The sequence below is a fragment of the Thamnophis elegans genome, chromosome 5 (genome assembly GCF_009769535.1).
Source record: "Thamnophis elegans isolate rThaEle1 chromosome 5, rThaEle1.pri, whole genome shotgun sequence".
NCBI classification, from domain to species: Eukaryota; Metazoa; Chordata; class Lepidosauria; order Squamata; family Colubridae; genus Thamnophis; species Thamnophis elegans.
In genome coordinates, this window is record NC_045545.1 from 33,949,587 (window position 1) to 33,967,834 (window position 18,248).

Consider the following 18,248-nt stretch of genomic DNA (forward strand, 5'->3'; position numbering starts at 1 on the left):
ACAGTTCATAACAATAAAACAATAGAAACAGTAGGAAAAAACCAAGAGAGTATATAACTAATCTAAAAACATAATTAAAAATTCAATAAGACATATTCAGAGTCATATTCATTTAATATAGCCAAAGGTTCACGACTAATGCTGGACCACCAGGCATAATGGCACAGCCAAGTCTTTAAACCCTTCCTAAAGGCCAGAAGGAAAAGTGCCAATCTAAGTACTGATGTTCCAAAGGGCAGCCGCCATGGCAAAAAAATATCCTTTCCTGGGCCCCATCAGGGACATTCCTTAGTTGATGGGACCTGTAACATGCCTCTCCTGCTGGATCTGATGAGATATTACAATAGATATAACCATGGAGACACAGTACATCAAATATCCTGGTCCCATGCCATGTAGTTTTATATGTCAATATTAGCACCTTAAATTGCTCCTGGAAGCATATTGGTAGCCAATGCAGCTCACAGAGCAGAAGTGTAAAGTGCACTGCTTGAGGAGTGCATATAACTGTCTGCTCCACTGCATTTTGCACCAGCTTCAGCTTCCAAGTGCTCTTCAAGAGCAACTGCATGTAGAGCATGTTACAATAATTCATCTGAGGGGTATCCAGTGCATTTTAAAATTGCTGTACAAGTTGTCCTCAACTTACAACCACATTTGGAACTGTAACTTCAGTCACTAAGTGATATGGTTGTTAAATGAGTCATTACATGACTCCACGAGTTTACCTTTTTGCCATGGTCGTTAAATGAATGTCAGAGTTATTAAGCAATTCAAACTTCCCCTGTTGATTTGGATTGTTGGACGCTGGCTAGGAAGTTTGCAAATTATGATCATGTAATCCAAGGATGCTGGAACCGTTGTAAATATATGCAAACTGCAAAGTGTCACAATCATGATCATGGGGACCCAGTGACAGTCGTAAGTGCAAAGACCAGTTGTAAGTTACTTTCACCACCACTATTTTAATTAAAATAATGAAAAAATAGTCATAAATCAAGGATTACCTACAAATCCTATCAAATTTAGTGAAGCTTATTTTTGAAAAGAACGCTAATGTTCTTGGGAGAGATCATCCGCAGGCACGGGATAAGATACCATCAATATGCGGACGATACCCAGTTGTATCTGTCCGCCCCGTGCCAACTCAATGAAGCGGCAGACGTGATGAGCCGAGGCCTTGAGGCCGTTATGGACTGGATGAGGGCTAACAAGCTTGTACTCAACCCAGAAAAGACCGAGTGGCTGTTGTGCTTCCCTCCCAAAGATTCGACCAATATTCCATCACTCAGGCTGGGGGGGTCAAATTTTACACCCCTCAGAGAGGGTTCGCACTTGGGAGTCCTCCTGGATCCACAGCTATCCTTTGACCACCATCTGACGGCTGTGACCAGGGGGGCATTTGCCCAGGTTCGCCTGGTGCGCCAGTTGCGACCCTACCTGAATCGGGAGGCTCTCACAACAGTCACTCGGGCCCTTGTGACCTCTAGGCTGGAATACTGCAATGTGCTCTACATGGGGCTGCCCTTGAAGAGCATCCGGCGACTTCAGCTAGTCCAGAACGCGGCCGCGCGAGTGATCGTGGGTGCACCTCGGTTCACCCACATAACACCTATCCTCCGCGAGCTGCGCTGGCTACCTGTCGATCTCCGGGTGCGCTTCAAGGTGCTACTAGTCACCCATAAAGCCCTTCATGGTAGTGGATCTGCGTACTTGAGAGACCGCCTTCTGCCAATTACCTCCCTGCGACCAATTAGATCTCATAGATTGGGCCTCCTCCGAATTCCATCTGCCAGCCAATGCCGGCTGGCAACTACAAGGAGGAGGGCCTTCTCAGTAGTAGCTCCGACCCTTTGGAACGAGCTCCCCGTGGAGATTCGTACTCTCACCACCGTCCAGGCCTTCCGCATAGCCCTTAAGACCTGGCTAGCCCGTCAGGCCTGGGGACAAGGATAGCCGCCCCTCCCGAATGATGAATGAATGTTGCTCATTATTTTTACTTATGTGTGTCTATGTCATTGTTTGTATCCCCCTTTCCTGATTTTATGTGAGCCGCCCTGAGTCCCCTCAGGGAAAAGGGCGGCCTATAAATGTTAATAAACTATCAAACTATCAAACTATGTTACCGTATCAGAAAAATATCAATGATATAAATACACAAATTATGAAAAAAATAGATCTAAAATTTCAAGGTACAGTATTACTTACCATGCCTTACCTTTAATCTTATATAAACTTTAAGAAACAACTCAGGCAATGTCTATCCATCATGTATACCGCAAAGTCAGGTAGTTCAGTTGACTCTCTATGCTGTGCTTGATCCTAAAAATGAAACAGCCAGCACATATAAGGTTTCATGCAGAAAACAGAAATATAGCTAATATGTCTACCATTTTAATAACTATTAAAAGGCAGATGCCACTGCAAGGATCTATCAGTATATTTGCTACAATAGTGGACAAAAATCTTACAGATCTTCTCTATAAAACTATGCAAGGAATATATATGTTAATGAATGTACTTCACCTGCTTCACATTAGAAGATACATTCATTGTTATGTATACTTCTAAAACAGACTTTCATAACTGTGGATAATATATTCCATATGGCTCTTGTAAACTGATTCCTATATCCAAGAATAATTAAAATTTTCAAATATTAGTATATTGTTCATTTAACATAAATGACAGGACTAAAGAAACTACAGAACAATACTGCAATGGCAAGAGTTTGCAGCAGTAGTTTGCAATGGCAAACATCCCCCACCCCCAATTGTATAGGATAAAAAAAAACCTGAACCAAAACTTCCAAACTAACAAGACCTCCTTAACAGATTGCTTAGGCTTTTGTAGATGCTAGCTCATGAGTTATCTTAAATCAGCACCTGTATTTTTATGGGGGCTAGGAAATAACTAATCATAAAAACTGACCAACGCCAACATCCACTTCATTATATTGCTTATATCACTATAAGCAGAAAATCTAGCCCGTGTTATGATTGACATTTGTCATCAACATTTATTATACAGCTATGTAAAGGTTGTTTGTAACATCCTTCAGTAGGCAGAACCTTGCAGTTTGAACCCCTGCTGTTCAAATAGACTTGGTTGAAGTAAATTGTGTGCTCTCCACTTGTAAACTGAGTCAGGGAAAAAATAATTTTGTCAGATGCGACTTCATTTAATAATCAGGAAAGAAACCACTCAACTCCATTTGTTTGAAATCAAGTGTACTTTTACTAATTATAAACGAACAGTAGCAAAGCTAAGCTGAATCTGGTTAATTAGGCACGAAAGCAAAGAATATCATGTATAATCCAATCCCCTCCCCTTGGCACCCCAGTCCATAGTCCAATTATAATGCACCCAACTGTCAGGTGGGAGATAACTTCAAAAGACATCACCAGGATGGAATGCCGGATAGTTAACCTTGGCGGGAAACTCCCTTCCTCCACATGCGCAGTAAGATAGTCAGGTCAGCGTCTAGAATCTTCCTCCAGCACATCATGATTCCCCTCCCAAATACCATGCCCCCCCTCCCCGTTACAATGGCAGCCGAAGCAGCAGCAAAGCAGAGGCTGACATCCGGCCCTCCTCCAGAAAAGGATGGTCAGACCTGCAGAAACGAAAAGAACACAAACAAACGGACACACAACAATACCTAAAAGAAAGAAAGGGTAAGGGAGAGAAAAAAAACAAAAGAAAGGAAAAATTAGGAGATTGTCCGACAATCAGGGCTTGTCTGGATAAGCAGAGTAGAACTTGCGGAGCAGACGAGGCGCCCGAACATGGGACCCGTCAACCCATTCAGTGTGAGACGGGGGAAAATGCTTCCAAGCCACCAGGTACAGAACACGGTTTCGCCGTTTATGAGAGTCCAGAATCTCACGGATTTCGAAATGTTGCTCACCCTCAATCAAAAGCGGAGCGGGTGGAGGAAGGAGAGGTGGTCTCATAGAAGAAGTGCAGAGAGGCTTCAGGAGATTAACATGAAAAACAGGGTAAACCCGGTGGAGATGCTTAGGCAACTGGAGCCGGACAGAAACAGGGTTGATGATCTTGACAATGGGAAACGGGCCAACATATTTGGGCCCCAATTTCTTCGATTTCTGGGGTGTCTGAAGAAATCTCGTGGATAAGTAACCTTGATCACCAACTTTGTACTCATATGACTCAGTCCGTTTCTTATCAGTCTGTTTTTTATGAGCGCAGTGCACAGCATCCAGAGTCTGGAGAGCCAAAGGCCAAATGTCCCGAAGGTGATCACTCCACTCGGACAGCGACGACACTTGCGGTTGCTCGCGAGGAATCTCAGGAATGGGTACAAAATCCTGGCCGAACACCACACGAAAAGGGGTAAAACCAGTGCTGCTGTGGACGGAATTATTGTAAGCCACCTCAGCATGCGGCAACAAATCCACCCAATCATCCTGCTGGTAGTTGATGAAACAACGTAAATATTGTTCCAGTACAGAATTAGTCCTCTCACAAGCCCCATTAGTCTGAGGGTGGTGGGAGGAGCTTAGCCCCTAGGCGGAGCCAATCCACTTCAGAAACTCCTTCCAGAATAGGGAGGTGACCTGAACACCCCTGTCCGAAATGATGCGGTCGGGCACCCCATGCAAGTGATAAATATGAGAGATGAACATCTTAGCAAGAGATTTAGCAGAGGAGATCTTGGAGCAAGGGATGAAATGGACCTGTTTGGAGAATAAGTCCGTAACAACCCAAATAACAGTGTGTCCCAGACTTTCAGGAAGTTCGACAATGAAATCCATGGAGATCTCCTTCCACGGGGCCACTGGGCAAGCCGCCGCTTGGAGTAACCCTTGGGGCTTACCTGGAGGGCGTTTAGCGGTAGCATAAATGGGACAACTGGCAGCATATTTCTCAATGTCCTTTTTCAACGAGGGCCACCAAAATTGCCTCTTGACGAGGTGTAGAGTCTTGACAAACCCAAAGTGCCCAGCCATCCGGGAGTCATGAGCCCGTTGAAGAACAATGAGTCTAATGGACACAGGAATATATAACTTCGCCCCAATCCAAGGCAATTCATCCTTCATAGTGCATTCATCCATGTGCTGTGGGAACCAGTCATCTCCAGTAAGGGCCTTTTTTAGGTTAGAAAGAAAGTCCTGAGTGACCTCCACCTTAGAAGTTGCCTGACGTCTAGTAACAACAGGAGCAGCGAGGCTCTTCGCGGGAATGACAGGCTGGACCACACTGAGCTTAGAACAGTTGTACTGAGAGAGTCTGGACAAAGCATCAGCCATAAAATTCTTCCCCCCTGGAATGTATTTCAAGGTAAAATTGAATCTATTGAAATGCTGAGCCCAGTGCATCTGCTTAGGAGAAAGTTTTCTAGGCGTTCTCAAAGCTTCCAAGTTTTTATGGTCAGTCCACACCTCGAAAGGGTGTTTGGCACCCTCTAGAAAATGGTGCCACGTGGACAAAGCCCAACGAACAGCAAAAGCTTCTTTCTCCCAAATGGCCCAACGTCTCTCCGTCTCGGTCAGTTTGTGAGAGGTGTAAGCGCAGGGTTGTAATTTACCTTGGCTATTAGCTTGAAGTAGTACAGCACCCACAGCCACGTCACTGACGTCAGCTTGGACTACAAAAACTTCATCCATATCCGGGTGTTTGAGAACTGGTTCCTCTGCAAAAAGGCGCTTTAATTTCTCGAAAGCAGCTTGACAGTCCATAGTCCAATCCAGCGGCTTGCAAGGTTTGGGTTTGGCCCCTCCCTTAGACTTAAGGAGGTTAGTTATTGGGAGAGCTATCTTAGCAAAGGAAGGAATAAATTGACGGTAGAAATTAGCAAACCCCAAAAACTTTTGCAATTGCTTACGTGTACGAGGGGCCTCCCACTCAGTGACTGCTTTGACCTTAGCGGGGTCCATCTCAATACCCCTGTGTGAGATGCGATAGCCCAGGTAATCAACCTTCTCCTGATGGAATTCGCACTTGGATAACTTGCCGTAGAGTTCAGCCGCCCTGAGTTTTTTTAGCACTGTGCGAAGAAGTCTCACGTGTTCTTCATATGTTTCTGTGTAAATAAGGATATCATCTAAATAGACGATAACTCCTTTGTAAAGATGGTCATGTAAAACCTCATTAATCAGCTGCATGAAAACTGCTGGCGCCCCCTGTAGGCCAAACGGCATTACTCGAAACTGGAAACAACCAAGGGGGCAGTTGAAAGCAGTTTTCCATTGGGCCCCCCTCTTTAATTCTGACTCTATAGTACGCTTCTCTTAAGTCCAACTTAGTGAAAATACAGCCCTTCCCCAGTTGGGCCAGCATGTCCTTCATCAGTGGCAATGGGTACAGGTTCTGAGCTGAGATGCAGTTCAGGTTTTTGAAGTTCACACACAATCTCAGGGAGCCATCTTTCTTTTCCCTGAACAATACTGGTGCTGCTACCTTTGGTCTTGCCGGTTCAATGAAACCCCTTTCCAAGTTTTTATCAATGAATTTCCTCATTTCTTCCATCTCTTTAGGGGACATTGAATATATTTGGGGCTTTGGAAGCTTTACTCCAGGTAAAATATCAATGGTGCAATCTGTGGGTCTGTGAGGGGGCAATTTATCAGAAGATTTCTCACTAAAAACATCCTTGAGGTCCCAATATTCCTTTGGAATTCTTTCCTCCCCCTCAATTCTCTCCTGCCCCCTGGCTGCCAGTGTGGGGGTAGTAGTATTAGAGGCTGGCATTTCAACTTTCCCCTCAGGGGGTGTGGTTGTTTGAATCCGTAACCAACCCTCTCTCCAGTTAATGCGTGGGTTCCATCTACGGAGCCAGGGGAGTCCCAAGATAAGGGGTCGGTTCATCCCAGGGGCCACAATAAAAATTATTAATTCCTGGTGGGTACCCATCCGCATCTCGATGGGTTCAATGGAAAAATGAGCAGGGCCGCCTCCCACAATAGAACCATCAATTTGGCAAAAAGCAATAGGGACTTTTAGTCTTTAATTTGAAGCCCAATTTCTCCACCATCTCAGGGCTTACCATGCAACGGGAACACCCAGAGTCTAATAGAGTTAAAGGTTTCTCTGTTGCGCCAGAAGAGGGCACTCTAAGCTCAATTGGGATAAGCATAGGACCAGATCAGGAACTTACCGGGCTTCCATCTCCCTCCTCCTCTGGCTCGAAGCATCAAGAAACATTCTCAGCAGCGAAAGCAGCCTCCCTCTTGTCTTCTCCGGTTTCCCCTCCCTCCGGGGGGGGGGGGTGGAGCGGGTCGAGTCAGTTTGACGCGGCAATTCGTAGCACGATGCCCCTCCTTTCCACAGCAGAAACAAGCGAAAGGCTTGGCTTCGCCCGCAAAACTTCCGCTGCCTTCACTCCTTGGGCAGGAGGGTTTAGGAGGTGCTGGGGGGGATTTCTCAACTTCTCCCTCTCTCATGCAAAACAATCTGGCTAAATCCAATTCCATGTCTGCTGCATTTTCATACCAAGTTTCTAAACGACGGGGAAGGCGTCTGTTTATGCATTGCTGGTAAACATCTTTATCCAAGCCATCAGCTAATTGATCCAGCAAGGCCTCTTCCGACCACCCCCTCATATAGGCTGACAATTCCTGAAATTCTTGCACAGTCAGGCAGTTTTCTTTCCCTGTTTAAGGGCCATAAATTTCAGCCTAGCGCGACACTCAGTCAAAGGGTCGTCGAACCTTCTTCTCATGGCTGCCATAAATTCATCAAAATTCCTCAGGAGGGGGGAATTGCATTTATGTAGCCCGACCATCCAGTCGGCCACTTTCTTCTCCAAAGCCATTAACACCATTCTCACTTTAGTTTCATCTGTCTCTAAATCAGGTCCATATATTTCCATATAATTCCAGACCTGAATAATAAACAACCCGAGGCCTCTGGGGTCTCCATCATATTTTACACTTAAGGGTGAGACCTTAGCCATCCGGCGTCGCCTGGGCGCCCCCCCCCCCGCTCTGGAATGTCTCTAGCCGCAGGGGGGGAGGCTGGTTCTGGGTTTTTTTGTGCACTTCCCCCTTCGGCCCTTCCAGTTTCCCGTAAGCCATGCATTGAGTACCCTTTCTCCAGCTCCTCTGTCGACTCCCTCTCCACAGCTCTCCCTCGATTTCGACGTTCACTCCATGCCTCTTCGAGGAGCCTCATGGCGTGGGAGATTTTGTAGTCTTCCTCTCCAGTGCCACTCCAGTCGACCGCTGGTTTTTTCTTTGGCCTCCTTCTCATGACTCCAGCTTGTAATTCCTCAGGTTCCTCTTTCTGTCCCACATCCCAAGTCCATCTGGGACGGACGGCAGGTTCTTCCACTCTCAATTTGGCCAGTCTTTCTGTTAGAGATGGTCCCGCCGCTGCCCCCACTTCTTCCTCCTGGTCGCTTTCATGCAAAGACATTTTCTTTTCTTCTTGTGAAGGCACCCCCCTCGGAAGTTGTTCGCTGCGGGATGGGTGCGATTGAGATTCTGCTTATTGTCAGATGCAACTTCATTTAATAATCAGGAAAGAAACCACTCAACTCCATTTGTTTGAAATCAAGTGTACTTTTACTAATTATAAACGAACAGTAGCAAAGCTAAGCTGAATCTGGTTAATTAGGCACGAAAGCAAAGAATATCATATATAATTCAATCCCCTCCCCTTGGCACCCCAGTCCATAGTCCAATTATAATGCACCCAACTGTCAGGTGGGAGATAACTTCAAAAGACATCACCAGGATGGAATGCCAGACAGTTAACCTTGGCAGGAAACTCCCTTCCTCCACATGCGCAGTAAGATAGTCAGGTCAGCATCTAGAATCTTCCTCCAGCACATCATGATTCCCCTCCCAAATACCATGCCCCCCCTCCCCATTACAATGGCAGCCAAAGCAGCAGCAAAGCAGAGGCTGACAAATTTACTAAAACTGGAGGTTTGTCCAGGATCCAGTGGAACAATATGTTGAGATTCTACCTCAAAGTAAGTACTTTTACTATCTCCTTGAAGCCAAGAGGGATTAAGTAGGAAGGGGGATGTTTGTCTCTTCTCTTGTGTCTCAAGTTCAGAGGTATGTCTCTACCCGTTTCTACCATTTCTGGACTGTCCATTCAGTAGGCCTAGATGGGAGGGGGTGTTTAAAAGTACAATGACTATATATGTATACTTTTTTGTTCTATTTTTTTTCAGGAAAGGATGTTAAAATGAAATGAAGGAGAGAGGAAGGGAAAGTAGAGTAGGGAAGGATGACAGAGGGAAGGAAGGAGGTAGGGAAGGGGAGGAAAGAGAGGGATAAATGATGGATAAGGATAAATATAGTGTATGGAGAGCAGAAGAGCTAAATAATTGTGTTTTGGGAGTTGATGGTAAGATGAATTGATGTAAACACTTAATAATACAAAATGATGTTGGCTATGTAATAGTATACATGTGACTATATGTTGTGAAAATAGAAAAATAAAAAAAATTACATGGACAAAAAAAAAAGATGACATTGTGATGCATCTGTTAAATGCAATTCTAGGCCAGTGATGGCTAAACTTTTTGTTGAGGCGTGCCAAAAGTGGGGAGGAGCGTGCATGTGAGTGCCCACCCCGATAATGCACATGCACGTACAACCCCCCCCCCCACGCATGTGTGCAGACCTCACTGAAGCCTCTGGACTTCTGGGAGACGCGTTGGGCATTTTTTGCCCTCTGCAGACTTTAGGAAAGCCTCCTGAAGCCTGGGAAGCGCGAAAAATGCCCAACACGTAAACCAGAAGTTCGGGAACACACTTCTAGGTTGCCTTTTGGGCCACTTTTCTCCCTCAGGAGGCTTTCCTGAAAATCAAAGCCAAAAATCAGCTGCACCTGACAGGACAATGCCTCACGAGTCCTCAGAAATGGCACGCGTGCCATAGGTTTGCCATCATGGTTCTAGGCTGCATAAATAGAAACATAATAGCAACTTCAAGAAAAACCATTGATCCTCTTTATTCAATTTTGGTCAGACCACATCTAAAATACTACATCTAAAGTAGGGCCATCCCTTTTAGGGAAGATACTAACTAACTGAAGAGGATCCAGAAGAAAACAAAAAATGGAAAATGGAATCAAAGTCCTTTTGGAAAGCATCGGAAATGTCTAACATGTTTTGCCTGAAGAAGCCTGGGAAGACATGACAACTTTTTTGAAGTCTGGCAAAGAAGGGGCAGAGCAATTCATAGTTGCTTCAGAAGAGACAATATGAAACAGTGCATTTAAATCACAAAGAAGTACATTAGCGGAACATTAGGAAACATTTCCTAATAGTAAGATATATTAAACAAGTGATAGTGTTTAAACAGAAACTATTCCTGTTTGGATTCTTACACAGTAGGTTGGGTTAAATTACAATGGTCTTCCTACACTTACATTCTATGATTTTAATAACTAAATAAAGCTGATATTTATTCATTTACATTCCATCATTTTAATAACAAAAGCTGATATTTATTTTCCCCAAGTATCGATGCAGGTAGCATTATCAGCAAATATTAGATGGTTGCTTATGTAATGCTTTTGTTGCCTAGATGACTTTCCTGCTGTTAGTGCTACTTTTGCCAGGATGAGTTTGTGGAACCAGAACATATTCCTGGTTTTGGATAGTGTATATAGCACTGAAGACTCTTCCCTACAAAATAGGAATCTCATAATCATACTTTCATTCAGCTTGCCTAAATTGATGTGAATTTTAAATTTTCACAAAATATTGGGGTAAAATTGTATATTGTGTATGTGTGTGTGTGTGTGTGTGTGTATGTGTGTGTGTATGTATGTATATGTACATGTACATGTATATGTATGTGTCTTTGGTTATTCGGGTTTTCTCCCGCATAAAATTGGAAGTGTCTTGGCAACGTTTCGACGAAGTCTCATTCGTCATTTTCAGGCTGCGTGCTTCCAGGAGCAATGTGAGATCTCGGCTGTTTCTTCCTTTTAACTGCCAGTGGGGTTTTGAGCTGATTGGGTGGGAGCTTGGCTGTGTTCTGATTGGGTGGAGGTATGTTCTGATTGGTTGGGGGTTTGTGTTTCATTTAAAGATAGTCATTCCTCATGTTAGGGACTCATTTATCAATAAGGGCAGGCTTCAAAATGGCTGGCAGGCGGGAGGTATCATCCTGCCTGTTCATGCTGTGTGGGCGTTTTTCTATTTCGATGGCTTCTCTGATTATTCTGTTGTTAAAATGTTCAGCCTTGGTAATAGTTCTGGTCTTTTTAAAGTCAATTTTATGTCCTGTGGCTTTAAGGTGTTGGACCAGGGAAGAAGTTGGTTCCTCTTTTCTGATTGCGTTTTTGTGTTCTTCAATGCGTGCACTTATTACGAGTCCCTAACATGAGGAATGACTACCCTTACATGAAACACAAACCCCCAACCAATCAGAACACACCTTCACCCAATCAGAACACAGCCAAGCTCCCACCCAATCAGCTCAAACCCCCACTGGCAGTTAAAAGGAAGAAACAGCCAAGATCTCACATTGCTTCTGGAAGCACGAAACCTGAAGATGACGAATGAGACTTCATTGAAACGTCGTCAAGACACTTTCAATTTTACGCGGGAGAAAACCCGAATAACCAAAGACCTACATACTAACACCCACGAAAACCTCATATATACTTGTATATCACACCAGCAGAGAAATAAAAATAATATCAAATTCAGCCAGAATTTGTTGAAAGTAAAAATATTTCAGTGTTCAGGACATAGAAAATAAACAACTTAAAAGTATGTATAAGTCAAGATGAATTTGCAAAACAATTATATTTTTTTAAATAGAACATCTTCTCTTAAGTATGGTTATAACCATATCGCTGCTCCACAAAATGATCTTAGAAGAATACCATCAAATTGGAAGGTGATAAAATGCTGTACAAAATGCCAATATTATTCTTGAAGTTATACATATATGTGAAATATAAACAAACATTTCATTCAGAGGCAACTAAATCAATAACAAAACTGCACAATTTCAAAGCAATTTATTATTCTTTGCAAACTGTATCACAGTAATGACTCTTGAATATACTGCACTGTATGTGACAATGCGTTTTTTATTTTGATTGACAACTGAAAGGAAAATAATAATAGGGTATAAACCAATAACACAAAATGAGAATTCAACATGATTGGAGGTTATATTGAAGTTCTTAGGAAGGTGTCTGTAGTGTGTTAAAAGATTACACTTTTCACAATACGTGATTCAGTTTTGAGAACTTGGAAACTAATTTCAAATGAAAGGTTTGATGATGACATGATGGAGTTGAGTGTAGACTTTGCCACTAGAAAAATAGTTGAGTGTTTCCAAGCCCAATGTAATTTTCATCTGCAGTAGGGATGCTATAGCCATTAATAAAGAAGCAAGTGAGTGATTTGAAACATTTACTCAGATTTCCTTCTACTTGAGCTAAATTGCTGTTGATGAGTTGTCTCTTGATACTTTATGTCTGTTTTTTCTTTCCCTTCTTTCCAGGGCCCCCTGCAGTCTCTCACATCCATAGTAAGACTTTGGATCTCTCTTTCTTCAGATCCAAACCAAAGCCTTTCTATTTTATCTCTGCCGTGGAAGATACTGAGCAGGAAGGTATCTGAGAATTATTAATTCAGCCAGATGTTCAGACTGGATTTGGGATGTTGTATTGTTGCTATTATCCTCATTATTATAATTTCATTATTATGTTGCTTTTGGAGCAGAACAAAGTGATTTTGTATTGGAGACAAATTCCTTGTGTGTTTAATCAACTTGGCCAAATAAAGTATTCAAGAAATATAACTACATGAAAGCCAATATTCCCTGCCATTGCAAAGAACGCTCCGTAATTTCTAGATTCATCTTGCAAATTGAAAATGTGTTGCATTTATATTTAAGTACTCAAAAAACTATTTTCTGACATATGCTGAAAAGTATAATTCCTTTATGCTTTAAAAATTATTATGAGCAAAAATTTGCAAAATATTCTGTTTATTAATCTAATTTATTAATCTGGATGTTGGATGGTCAACCTGCATGGCATAATAGCACCGTTTTTTTTCCAGATATAACCAAAATATGATTGTTCCAAACAAAGGTTTTGGTAGTTCAGAGAAAAGGTGTAATAAGAATAGGAAAAACCCAAGGGTGAAGTGTTTTCTGCATGCAGAAGTCAGAGGAGGAAACAGAGGGAAGAATTCTTCCCAACAGAGTGCTGGGAAGAATTGGGTGCATGGACCAGCAGGACATATTATGCTGAGACTGTGACAGACTGAGCAATAGGTGAATAGGCGAACAGATCACAAGTGGCAACTGAGAAGAAGGCAGGCAAGCAGGCAGGCAGGAAGAGAGTAAGCCATGTGGAAAAGGGGAAAAAAAGAAACTTACACTATTCTTGCCCTATAAAAACCACTCTGGGTCCATTCCCAATGTTTTAATTGAACCAGCACAACTCAAATGTTCTGGGTTTTATTTCTACCAAACTGTAACCAAAATAACTAAAATGTTTCAACAGAATTTCCATAATGCAATTCTGCTTTAAGTTCAAAACAAAATATGTTTCCTGTTTTATGTAAACTCCTAATTAGGAGACAAAAGAACTCTGATAGGCCAATAACCCAGGAAATTTTTACTAGGAGTTAAAAGGCACATTACAAGTACAAATAGTCAAAGATTCTGACAACATTTTTAAAGTAAACAAAATATCATTTTAGCAGTTGGAGAATGTCCCTGATAAACAGAGGAGTTGATTGTTTCACTTTGTGGTTAAAAGAAGCAGAATTCACAAGTGAAAAAGAGCAAACTGAGAGAAAACTGAGACAATAGGGAGCACAATTGTGAAGTAACATACAACCTGAAGCAGTCAGCAGCACACAGAATCAGATTACAGAAATTATGCAGGATGAATTTCAGCAGAGATCTGAAAATGTAATCATTTTCAGACACATTCTGAAGTCATGGGTTTTATTATAGTCAAATTTTGGAAAGCATGGTGTGAATGAAAAGCAATGAGTTTCTTAATAGACAAAAAGGAACAATAATTAAATGCACATTGATAAGATGCATATAAGTAGTAGATTTCACTATAAAACTTCCCAATTTTAAATTTTTATTTAAATATAAACTCAATGATATAAATATTTCAGAAAGTTAAACATTCAAGTATGGAAACAAGAACTCTAGATAAAACACAACCCTCCCATTGTTAATCTTGCTTTTCTGTAACTTCTGCATCTGAAGACGTTTTCCCAAATAACTGTGAATAAGATAACAAAGAAGGAAAAAACACCATGGCAGATTCATGATGTATTCACAGGAAAGCAAAAACTCTCTATGCCCTCTGTCTACATTAAAACACTATGCCAAGGCCAAAGAATCAGTCAGAAGATTATGTAAATTGATTACATGATCCACTATTAACTGGGTTCAATCAGCAAGCTGAACCACTCCCCAAAAAAAAAAATCACATTTCTTAAGGTCATATATTAAAATGGAGTTTTTTAAACTGGATTGTGAAAACTTGAATGAATTTTGTTTCATCTTCATTCAACTCTTTCCTCCCTTGGGGCCACACACAAAGCAAAACTTCCTTCTTGCTCCCAAACTCCAACACACATTTCTCCAAGTATTAAGCAATTCAAATTTCTAAAAGGCAGCTAAGGGAATTAAAAACAGAGAGCTAGAAATCCAGCAAACGTTTTTAACTTATTTAGCAGCACAAAATTGAACGATGTGAATCTCTCCTTCCTTATTTACTTTCCATAATGCAGACCATAATTTTTAGTATGCATATAGGCGTCCCTAAAAAAGCCTGCTTCGAGGTGGCATTCTGTGCACACCTACTTAAGGTAAGTTCTAAGAACAGGGTGGTAATTAATAAAGAAAATTAGAAAGACCGTTGGCTTACCTGAACGGTCGTTCTCGGGGCACTGCGAAGAGAGCCCAAATGCTGGGTTAACACAGCCTATCTGCCCTTGGACTGAGTGATGTTTTTCTTGACCACGCCTCCCTTTGCCTGCACATGCTCAATTCGAAAACGAAGGCACCGTCCTGTAATCATTACAGTCAATACAGCCACATCGTTCAATGTACAAACACCCGGGTGGGTTTGGACTCTCTTCGCAGTGCCCCGAGAACGACCGTTCAGGTAAGCCAACGGTCTTTCTCCAGTGCACTGCTCAGAGAGCCCAAATGCTGGGACATGCCCAAGCTATTGAGTCCCAGGGTGGGGAAGCGCCGAAGCCTCTGGCATTTCAGCCACTCTTTGTAATACTCTTCTGCCAAAGGAGGCTTCGGCTGAGGCAAAGGTGTCAATCTTATAGTTTCTAATAAAGGCCGTGGGGGAAGCCCAGGTGGCCGCTCTACAAATGTCTAGGATAGAGGCCTGGGTTGCCCAGGCTGCAGACGTTGCAGCACTCCTGGTGGAGTGAGCGGTGATTCGTCTCGGAGCCGTCTTGCCCTGGTGCTCATATGCCAGTTTGATGCAAGCACGTAGCCAACGTCCCACAGTGTGAGAGGAGACCTTGCGGCCCAGGGACGCAGGGAGGAAGGAGACAAAGAAAGCCTCTGACCGGCGGTAGTCCTTTGTTCTCTTTACATACGTGCGCACGGCCCGTCTCACGTCCAGCTTGTGCCACTCACGCTCCTTAGGGTGAGAAGGATGGGGACAGAAGTTGGGCAAAATAAGTTCTTGAGTCCTGTGAAACAGGGAGTTAATTTTCGGAGCAAATGACGGATCAAGTCTCAATATTACTCTGTCCGGGTGAACTACGCACAAATCCTCCCTGACAGAGAGCGCAGCAAGCTCGGCTACCCTGCGAGCGGATGTAATGGCCACCAGGAAAGCGGTTTTGATGGTGAGGTAGCGCAGACTGGTCTTTTTTAAAGGCTCAAATGGGGCTTTGGTCAGGGCCTTAAGCACAAATGGAAGATCCCATGACGGATACCGGTGAACAGTTGGAGGGCTGATGTTCGCTGCTCCCTTGAGAAAGCTCTTGATCTGGGGGAGCTGACTCAGCGAGCGAGAGGAGCCCTTTGCCAGGATGGTAGACAACGCTGCAACCTGGCGTCTGAGGGTGCTGACTGCAAGGCCCTTATCCAGACCCTCTTGCAAAAGGTCTAGGGTCTGGGGGATCGAGGCTGAGGAGGCCTCTATGTTCCTAGTCTTGCACCACCGTGAGAAGGCGGCCCAGGTGGCATCGTAGATTCTAGTCGTAGAGGGCTTCCTGGACGCTTGGATTGTTCGAATGACCTGGTCAGAGAATTTTTGCTTTCTCAGGAGCTCCCCTTCAAGTGCCAAACGGCTAGCTGCAGCCACTGGGGCTCCGGATGGATGATGGCCCCCTGGCTGAGGGCAATCTTCTCCCGGGGGATTCTCCAAGGTCTTTGAACTGAGAGGCTGACCAGGTCTGCGTACCAGGGCCTTCTGGGCCAGAAGGGAGCCACCAGAATGAGGTCTGCCTTTTCGGTCAGGAGCTTGTTCACCACTTGAGGGATGAGCGGAAGTGGAGGGAAGGCATACAGAAGTCCCTGAGGCCACGCTGACCTCAGAGCATTTGTTCCCTCCGCCTGGGGCGAGTGGTAGCGACTGAAGAAGCGTGGGAGCTGTGTGTTGTTGTGTGTGGCAAACAGGTCTACCTGTGGCTTGCCGAACCTCCTCACGATCTGCTGGAACAGGTCCGGGTGCAGGCGCCACTCCGAGTGGTCGATGCGTTGGCGGCTCAGCCAGTCTGCTTCCCGGTTGCTTACGCCGGAGATGTGATCTGCACTGAGAGAAGCCAGATGACGCTCCGCCCACCTGCCCAGCGCTTCTGCCTCGAGCATGAGGGCCTTTGATCGAGTGCCCCCTTGCCGGTTTATGTGCGCTTTTGTCGCCACATTGTCTGTCATCAACAGTACATGAGCCCCTCTTACTAGAGATGCGAACTTTCTCAGCGCTAGGCGAGCTGCCCTCAGTTCCAGCCAATTGATGCTGTGGGCGGCCTCCCTCTGAGTCCATCGGCCTTGGGCTAGGTGGCCCTGACAGTGGGCGCCCCACCCCAGGAGGCTGGCATCCGTGGTGACAACTAGTCTCTCCGGCTCCTTGAACAGGCAGCCCTTCCTGACTGCCTTGGACCTCCACCATGCCAGAGACCGGATCACCTTTCGTGGGAGCCGAACCCGCCTGAGTGAGTTGCTGTTCCTGGCCCTCTGCACTGGCAGCAGAAACCACTGCAGCTCCCTGGCGTGAAGGCGAGCCCAGGGAACCACCCCCAGGCACGAGATCATTATCCCTAGGAGCTGGGACAGCTGAATGATGGGTACCGACCTGGCAAGGCTGCAGTGCTTCACTCTGCGTCTCAGGTTCGACAGCCGGTCTGGCGAAAGAAATACCTGGAGGTGGAGTTGATGACCGCACCCAGGTGCTGTATACAGGTGGATGGTCGGAACTGGCTCTTCTCCATGTTGACAGAGAAGCCATGGTACTGCAGGGTCTGCACAGTTAGAGAAACATCGCGGTGTGCCTGCTTGGTGGTGAGAGAGTGAATGATTATGTCGTCTAAATAACATTCCAGACGAACCGGATGGTTGCGGAGATGAGCCGCTAGCACTGCCAGAATTTTGGTGAATGTTCTGGGCGCAGATGATAGCCCGAAGGGAAGAGCCCTGTACTGGAAATGCTTCCCTTCCGCGTAGAACCTGAGGAACCGCCTGTGGGCCACATGGATGGGGACATGCAGGTAGGCCTCTTTGAGATCTATTGATGTCAATAGGTCCCCCTCCCTCACACAGCCCAGGATGGAGTGGAGTGACTGCATCTTGAACCTCTTGTAAGCCAGATGCTGATTTAGGCTCTTGAGGTCCAAGATAGCCCTCCACCCCCCTGAACTTTTGGGCACTAGGAAGAGGATCGAATAGAAGCCCCTCCCCTGCTGATCCCTGGGGACTGGCTCTATCGCCTCTATCTCTAGGAGATGGCAGATTTCTGCCCTCATGCGTTCCCTCTTTTCTGGGTTCCTGGGGGTAGGGCAGTGGATAAACTTTCTTTGGGGAAAGGATAGGAAGTCCAGGAGAAGGCCCTTGCGAATGGTGTTGAGGACCCACTTGTCCGATGTTATCTCCTCCCACCTGTCGGCATACAGCCGTAGCCGACCCCCGATGGGGGGATCCCTGTGACCGTCACTTTCCCTTACGAAAGGGCCGGGATCCACCACTGTTGTTTCCTCCTCCTCGGAATGGTCTCCGAAAGGAAGACTGGGATTGGTTGGCACGAGCCCCGAAGGATCTGTCTTGGTGCCTATCCCCCCCTGCCTGAAAGGG

General features: G+C 44.8%; 1 protein-coding gene across 3 annotated transcripts in view; it reads right to left on the reverse strand.

The window, feature by feature from the left end:
* ZFYVE9 (zinc finger FYVE-type containing 9) overlaps positions 1–18,248 on the reverse strand; it is a 94,985-nt gene that overhangs the window by 68,492 nt on the left and 8,245 nt on the right. For 2 of the 3 annotated variants that reach the window (XM_032218693.1, XM_032218695.1), the window contains exon 2: positions 2,209–2,322. The gene's annotated coding sequence lies outside the window, so the exon portion shown is untranslated. The remainder of the gene's footprint in view (positions 1–2,208; positions 2,323–18,248) is intronic. The other variant, XM_032218694.1, reaches the window with a different exon arrangement.